Source organism: Equus caballus, chromosome 15, assembly GCF_041296265.1.
Source record: "Equus caballus isolate H_3958 breed thoroughbred chromosome 15, TB-T2T, whole genome shotgun sequence".
NCBI classification, from domain to species: Eukaryota; Metazoa; Chordata; class Mammalia; order Perissodactyla; family Equidae; genus Equus; species Equus caballus.
Genome location: NC_091698.1, coordinates 43,448,307 through 43,455,901, shown reverse-complemented (window position 1 = coordinate 43,455,901; position 7,595 = coordinate 43,448,307). Strand labels below are relative to the sequence as shown.

The 7,595-nt window shown below is 36.0% G+C and overlaps 1 long non-coding RNA gene across 1 annotated transcript in view; it reads left to right on the top strand.

Annotated features, from left to right (window-relative positions):
* The first annotated feature begins 712 nt into the window (after positions 1 to 712).
* The window catches only part of LOC138917650 (uncharacterized), a 28,093-nt gene continuing 21,210 nt past the window's right edge, over positions 713 to 7,595 (top strand). The window contains exons 1-3 of the long non-coding RNA XR_011425956.1: positions 713 to 794; positions 2,218 to 2,387; positions 2,959 to 3,071. This is a non-coding gene — a long non-coding RNA (uncharacterized lncRNA). The remainder of the gene's footprint in view (positions 795 to 2,217; positions 2,388 to 2,958; positions 3,072 to 7,595) is intronic.

Sequence of the window (7,595 nt, the reverse complement as noted above, 5' to 3'; positions counted from 1 at the left end):
TCTGGGTTGTAAGAAACTATAAACTGGAAAACGATGCTTTACCGTTCATCCAGTCTATCATCTATCTATAGATATACATCTTTGTTGGCTAAACTGTTTGAAAGTGGGGGGCAGACATCAAGACACTTCACACCCAGATACTCAACTTGTATCTCATAAGAACAAAGATGTTCTCAGACACGTGCTATCTTTGTGAACTATATTTCAAGATTGTTGAAAGGATAAAATAAGATCATATATGAGAAAGCACTTTTTAATAAAGTTTACTGGTCAGGAGTTCAACCATGACAAACCTCATTATTCTGAGCTTTTTAGAACTCAGTTTACATCGTCTCCAAACTATATTTAATCTCACTTACTTGTAATTTTCTTATAGTTTGAATATTTTATTTTTAACTTTTCAAACATCATGGAATTTGTTTTGGAATATAGTGACAGACATAAACATTGCTTTATTCCAAATTAGTTATCAATTGTCCCAGCATCTCTTATACAATTTTCCTCCCTCTTCTGTTTATTCTGAATTATGATGATCTCTCTCTTTCACACAGACACTCACACTGAAATTCCTCACTTTGCATAGTTTTGATATGCATGGATTTTAGTTACTATGGTTTGGTTAAAGGACACCAGTCCCTTAGCAGCACAATTCCAATTCCAGTTACCGTGGTATATCGTGTGAGTAACTGCATAAAGTATAAGCTAGCTCTTTAGTCTGTATATTACTAGGTAAAGAACAGATTCACATCCTGATCAGTGATCAACCACATTTCTTCAAAGTCTGTCTGTGGCAGGTGACTGTGCGTTTGTTATTTAGTTCATGCAGAGAAAAGTGTGTAGTCATATTTCTTCCTTGTTGCCCAATGATAAACGCATGTGACATTTAACAAAAGTGGACAGGCAGAAGAGGGAATTGGCCAACAAAGACGAAAGAGCCGCAAAGAAATAGAAAGTGGTAACAGTGGAAGTGGAATTTGAATTGAATATAGATGGAGCTATAAAAAAATAGATAATCATGGAAATGTTGATGCTGCTGCCATTGGAGAGACTCCATCATCAGTCAGAGGAACTTAGTGAAGGGTGACTTACCGGCAAAAAGGAAGAAAGTAGTTGTGATAAAAAGAATGAAGATGTCTTGGAGAAAGTGAGGCCAGCAAAAAGCTCTGCTTTAGAGGAACTGTGAGAGAGATCACACGACATTGAAAGTGCAGAGGATAAAGTAATGGAAACTGATCTAAACTTAGAAAGGAGTGTGAAAAGTTGGCAAAGCATAAAAAAGATGCTTGCTCTGTATCATAAGATAGACCATGAAAAAACAGCAAGCAACCTTAAAATGACCTTTGATAAGCTTTTTACAGGGAAATAAAACACTTTAATTCTCAGTGTTTTTAATGTTCTAAATTTGTGTGCTCAATAAATATTAACGTTACTGCTTTTCTAACTTCCCTATGCATTTGTAAACAACAATAAGAGGGTTTTTAGTGTTTTGACAAAATTGTTTAAAGTTCATGAAGCAATTGTAATTTTTTCCATTGATTATTAAGATTGCTTTGCATGGTTCCAGCTTGCATGGTCATTTTCCAGTTTCCATTCTGTTTAACTTAGACATCTGATTTTATTTTATTTCATTGTTGCCAGAAGTATACTGTCTCAAATATAAACATATTTAAAATCTGTTTTAATATATGACAAAGCTAGGTTCTCCTCCTTATTATTATTTTAAAATGTTCTCACTCCCTAGGTGAACTTTAACATCATTTTATTAGGTTCCCCACTCCATGGAGCTTCGATTAGTATTGTGTTATACATAATACTTGTTTGGGAAGAATTAGCATCTTTATAATACTGCCTCCTCCCTTCAAGGCTGTCACTGTCCTGATATTCTCTGTTCAAGCTATTCTTTGTATAGTCTCAGTGACTTTTTATAATTTTCTTCACATGGGTCTCCCACACTGTTTATTAAGGTTATTACTGGGAATTATATACATGTAGTTGTTGTTTCAATTGGGATCATTTTCTCCTATTTTTAAACTGGTCATAGATACTCAGGAAACCTTTCAAGTAGATAATAATCAATATTGTACACTGTAGATCAGAGGTTGGCAAACTACAGCCTGGGGACAAATATAACTCTTTTCTTTATAAATAAAGTTGTATTAGAGCACAGGAGTCTTCATTTGTTTACATATTGTTTCTGGCTGTTTTTCACTATACAAGGTGGAGTTAAGAAGTTGTGGCAGAGGATCTGGCCGGTGAGCCTAAGCTATTTACTGCCTGGCCCTTCACAGAACAAGTTTGCTGACCTCTGCTGTGGAGTATAGAACAGGCCTACTGAATGTTCATCAGTTCAGAGGGATTTTCACAATTGATGCTCTCCTGTTTTCTGGGTATGTGTTTGCGTACTATCAAATAACGCCATATTTTGTCTCCTTCTTAATGGTGTACTTAGTTCTGTTAAATCTTCGCTCACTCATCTAAACTTCCACAATTCTGTTAAATAACTTCAAGGATTATTCTGTTTTCAGTGAAAAAGTTGTGGTGTGTTTTTTTTCCCATCTCCATTTTATGTGTTATTACATGATTTTTCATATATTAATTCATATGTGAATAATATAGTCACACATGAATATATAAATATATACGAATGTATATATAATGTATAATGAATATTCAAATATTTTGTATATTAATTCATATTTTATATGGAACTTTTTTAACATGCTAAGAAAATTATTCCAGCTTATTAGACTTTTATTATCAAAATTATGTGAAATATTATCTTTCCTTGGTCTGTTGATATGACAATATTATGTTAATATACATATATTTTTTGGTGAGGAGGATTGGCCCTGAGCTAACATCTGTTGCCAATCTTCCTCTTTTTCGCTTGAGGAAGATTGACCCTGAGCTAACATCTGTTTAATTTTCCTCTATTTTGTACATGGGACACCACCACAGCATAGCTTGATGAATGATATGTATGTCCACACCCAGGATCCGAAACTGCAAACCCCATGCTGTCAAAGCGGAGCACATGAACCCAACCATTACGCCACTGGGCCTGCCCTATGGTAATATATTTTTAATTTGAAGCTTTCCTTGGGTTACTAGAATAAATATCCTTTTTAAAATTTTCCTGTATTCAATTTACTACTACTTATTTTGGATTTTGTTGTCTACATACGAAATTAATTTTTTTTAAGTTTTATTTTAGTCATACTTTTGTACCAAGGTTATGTAAAAATAATCGGGAAATTATCCATTATTTTTCTATGTTCTTGGAATAGTTTTCGTAGCAAGGCAATTTTCTAGTCCTTAGCCTTTTGAACTCACCCTTAAAAAAGCATCTTGGTTCAGCAGCTTTTTCGGAGATAATTCTCTGACAGCTTAAAAATATTTATGTAATGATTCCATGTTTATTAGTCAGTTTAGGTGTTTTCTTCCGTAATGAGAGAACTATGGTAATTAGGTTTGTTCCAGAAGCACATTAATGGTTTAACATGTATTAGCAAGTGTCACTTATACTTTTCTATAATTTCATCCCGTGTCATTGTTAATATTGTTCACTGACTTTTTTCTCTTTTCTTTTCATTGATTAGACGCGCCAGTCTAATCATTTTCATTTTTATTGACTTCCTGAGATCCAGTTCAAAGATTTATTTACCAATTCTAGTCTTACTATTTTCAAATAATTTAATTTGTCAGTTTTGTCTTTATTAATCCATTTTCCAGTTTTCCTTAACTTTGAGTTTATTCCTTACATATTGATTTGAAGGCTTATTTAACTTCACTTCATTTTTTTGTGTTAAACGATTAAACCACTCAAAGTTTTGACCTTTGAACTTCCTGCCGCACATCTCGGTTCGTGACAGAGTGTCCTCCTTGTGATTTCCCGAATAGCCTGTGACAGCAATCTCAGACCATCTCTGTATATTTCTCAGTGTGTGGGATTTCACTACATTAACTTTTCATTTTCGTGCACTGTGATCAGAGAATATGGTCTATGCCATCTTTGTTTTTTGAAATATATTTGTTATTTATTTATTTTAAATAGGAAAATCATTTGATGTCTGTGTATGTTGCACTCATTTCTTTTGCCTTTAGTTAATCTTGAGTCACTGAATATGGTCCTTTACCCTTAGAATTACTGTGAGGATTCAAAGAATTAACGCATGTACAGACTTCAGTTTCTTAGCCATAATAAATTCTCAATAAAGCTAGCTTTTATCATTACTACTTTCTCTGTCATCTTATTTCGCACTAGTTTCCCCCTGACTTTCCTCTTACATTGACTCTATTTTCTTTCTTTTTTTTCCTGTTCTTTCAATAGCTTGAAATATTCACCTTCTGTTGTTATTTTACTAATGAATACCTTGAAGTTAAAAATATGGGCCTAATTTTATCTTATCTTTGACATAAAAAATAAATTAAATCTATTATTTTTCTCTTGTGAAATATCGAAAATTTAATGTTTTTTGTTTTTATCTTCCCTCACCCTACTTACAAAGTTCTTATTTATGTTGTCTGGAATATTAACCCAAATTACTATTATTTACTTGGGGAAAATATATCTAATTATTTCAATAATTAATCTTACATTTACATTTTACCAAAATACAAAATTATCAGCTATAGTTATTTAACTGGTTTTCTAGTCACTATTAGCTCCTTAACAACACTACTTCACCATTATTGCATCGTTCATTTTGGTCCATCCCAATATAGTCAAGGTAATCTCAATGTATATCAAAATAACACCTTACAGAAAGGCAGAGAAGTCTCATAATCTCTGATTCACTTCATATCTGAGAAATTAAAAAAATTTTTCTCATCCCTTATTAAAACTTTGACTGAGTAAGAGTTATTGGCTCACAAAATTTTTTCTTCAAAACTCTTTTTCCCTTTTGTGTGGCAAAGGATAAGACTTAGCTATCCCAACTTTTCTTCTTTTGTCCTGAAAAGAGGAGATAATTCTGTTGTTAAATTCCCAACTTACAGAGACACTGTTTAATTTTTGATGTTGACAATTAGAGAAATATAGGCTGAAATATGTTTATGAATATCTGGAGAAACCATTAGTATATTAAAAATAAGATGGGTAAATTCCATTAGATATTTTATATAGAGAAACCACTGCTCATTCATTTATTTAGCAAAATTGTGTCCTCCCCAGCTATCTGCTAGGTCCTTTGCTTAGCCCTGGGGATTCAGAAGGCAATTGGATACACTCAGTCCCTGACATGATGGAGCATCCACAAAGCGGGCATATTTTTGTGTTTCTTTTGTAAATGGCCTCTTCCATGTTCTCTCACAAAAATTTATCTTATGACAACATTATGAGGCTAGTAAATCAATTCTGGTATGTTAATGCCATGGCACACTCATAGCCACACATAGCCAACGAAATGGTGTTTATGGAAAATTTTTAAGACTATGGGAAAATGTCTGTAGTAGAATATTGAGCTAAAAAATCAGGCTAAAAAGTGCTAAATAGGGGCCGGCCTGGTGGTGTAGTGGTTAAGTTTGGGTGCTCTGCTCTGGTGGCCCAGAGTTTGCAGGTTCAGATCCTGGGTGTGGATATACGAACCACTCATCAAGCCATGCTGCGGTGGTGTCCCACATGCAAAATAGAGGAAGATTGGAGCAGATGTTAGCTCTGTGACAATCTTCCTCGAGCAAAAACGGGATGTTAGCTCAGGGCCAGTCTTCCTTACCAAAAAAGTGCTAAGTAAAGTATACTCTCAACTATTTAGTAAATGCATAGGAAAAACCAGAAAGGAAATATGTAAAGTAGTAGCATTTCTTACCTCTAGGTGGCAGATTATAGGCAATCATTTTTATGCTTCTTTATCCTTCCCTGTACTTTAAAATTTTTCTCTCATAGACAGATATTATTCTACAATATAAAAATATCAACTACTCTGTTTACAGTTCTTTAGTTCCTTGGTCCCTGTTTGCCAGTCCCTGCTCTGTGGTGTGATTGCTTTGTCATGGTTGAATGTGAACACTTGCTGGGTGTACGTTTTATTGATTCTGTTTTTCCTCTCTTTGGATCCTCTATCTGATTAGGTGGGTTGTTACTTTCTTTGCTGGCTCACCAGGGCTCAGAGCTGGTTAGTAGAACGCCATACAAAGAAAGAATCCTGCGGCTGGTGGGAGGCCTGGCCCACAGAGACTGATGGACTGTCAGCTCTCTGCTGAGGGACCTCAGGAAGCTTCCTTGCCTCCTGGTATCTGTATACTTTTGAAGTTTCTGAGGCAAGAAAGACCCAGTCCATTCAGATCCTCCTTAGCTTTTTCTGAGTCAAGCAGCCTGTATGCTTATGTGAGGACAATGTCAAATCTCTCTCCCCATCCAGATCTCTGAGCATCAAATTCTTCCCAAGATCCCTTGCTTTCTGATTCTCATCTCTAGGCTCTGATGCTCTTCTCCTGACACATGTCCTTCCCATGAGGAGAAAGCCCCACAGCAGTTCTCTTTGCTGAGACCCCCAAAAGAGTCTAGATCACTATATTAGTGCCCATAGGTCTGAGAAGTCCTTTGGCTCAGGAGAAGCAAATAGCTTAGAATTGGAAATTGGGAAGGAAAGGGAACTATCGTCAGATGTCCCTGTTTGCAGAATCTTCATTTATTTATCAACAACTATTTGCTGAGAATCTACTGTGTTACAGGCACTCAGCTGGGAAATGGGGATAGTGGAGCCAAACAGGCATGATGCTGCCTTCAACAAAGATAGCGGGACAGACATTCAATAAATGAGCCCATAAATAGATTCATCATTATGAATCTTGATAACTGCTTTGAAGAAAGAGGCTGGGATGGCATGAGAGAGCACAAGGGGGAGCTGACTTAGTTACCCACACACTCATGAGCTGATTAATGCTTACGTCACACAGCCTTGCCAATCTAATGCCTTCCTGAGGATGTTTTTGAATTTGCTTTCAGTGGCATTTTCCTCACGGAAGCATCCTCTGCCCTGGCCACGTTCACTGAGGACATGAGATATAAATATTTATAACCTGTGATAAGCCTCATAAAGCTAAACCTTTCAGAAACATCTGGCTTTTCACTCTAAAGTGATCCCAGGCTGAAGCTATGTAATCCTGAATTTCTAAGCAGAACAAAAGTGAGAAGACTGTTTATCACTGATAAAATATTTCCTCCAGTGAACAAGCAGGAGGATTCTTAGACATGCTTACAAGGTGTTGTCGTCAGGGTCGGGGAGGGACAAGGGATAAAAGTGGGAGCACAGTTGGCTTCTGAACTAATTTCCTGGAGAACTGAAGCTCAGTAGTAAATGACCGTTACAAAGCATCATTTCTTCATTTCTTTATTTCACTGAAATAAACTAAAGTGAAGAGGATGTTCCCTGACCCAGGGTTTCCTAGAGCCTTTGCTGTTTTATTGCTGGGGGGAATTGTGGCATATGACCTCTCTTTTTATTGTGAAAAAGCTGAGACCTGAGGAGGCAAACAGATTAGTAGTAGACGCAGCACTGGCACAGAGTTAGGTGATTTCAAGTCCGTCGTGCTTCCATTTGTCTCCAACTCCCAGATGCTCAGTTCCGAGAAAGTTTCGTGGATCTGTATCTGTT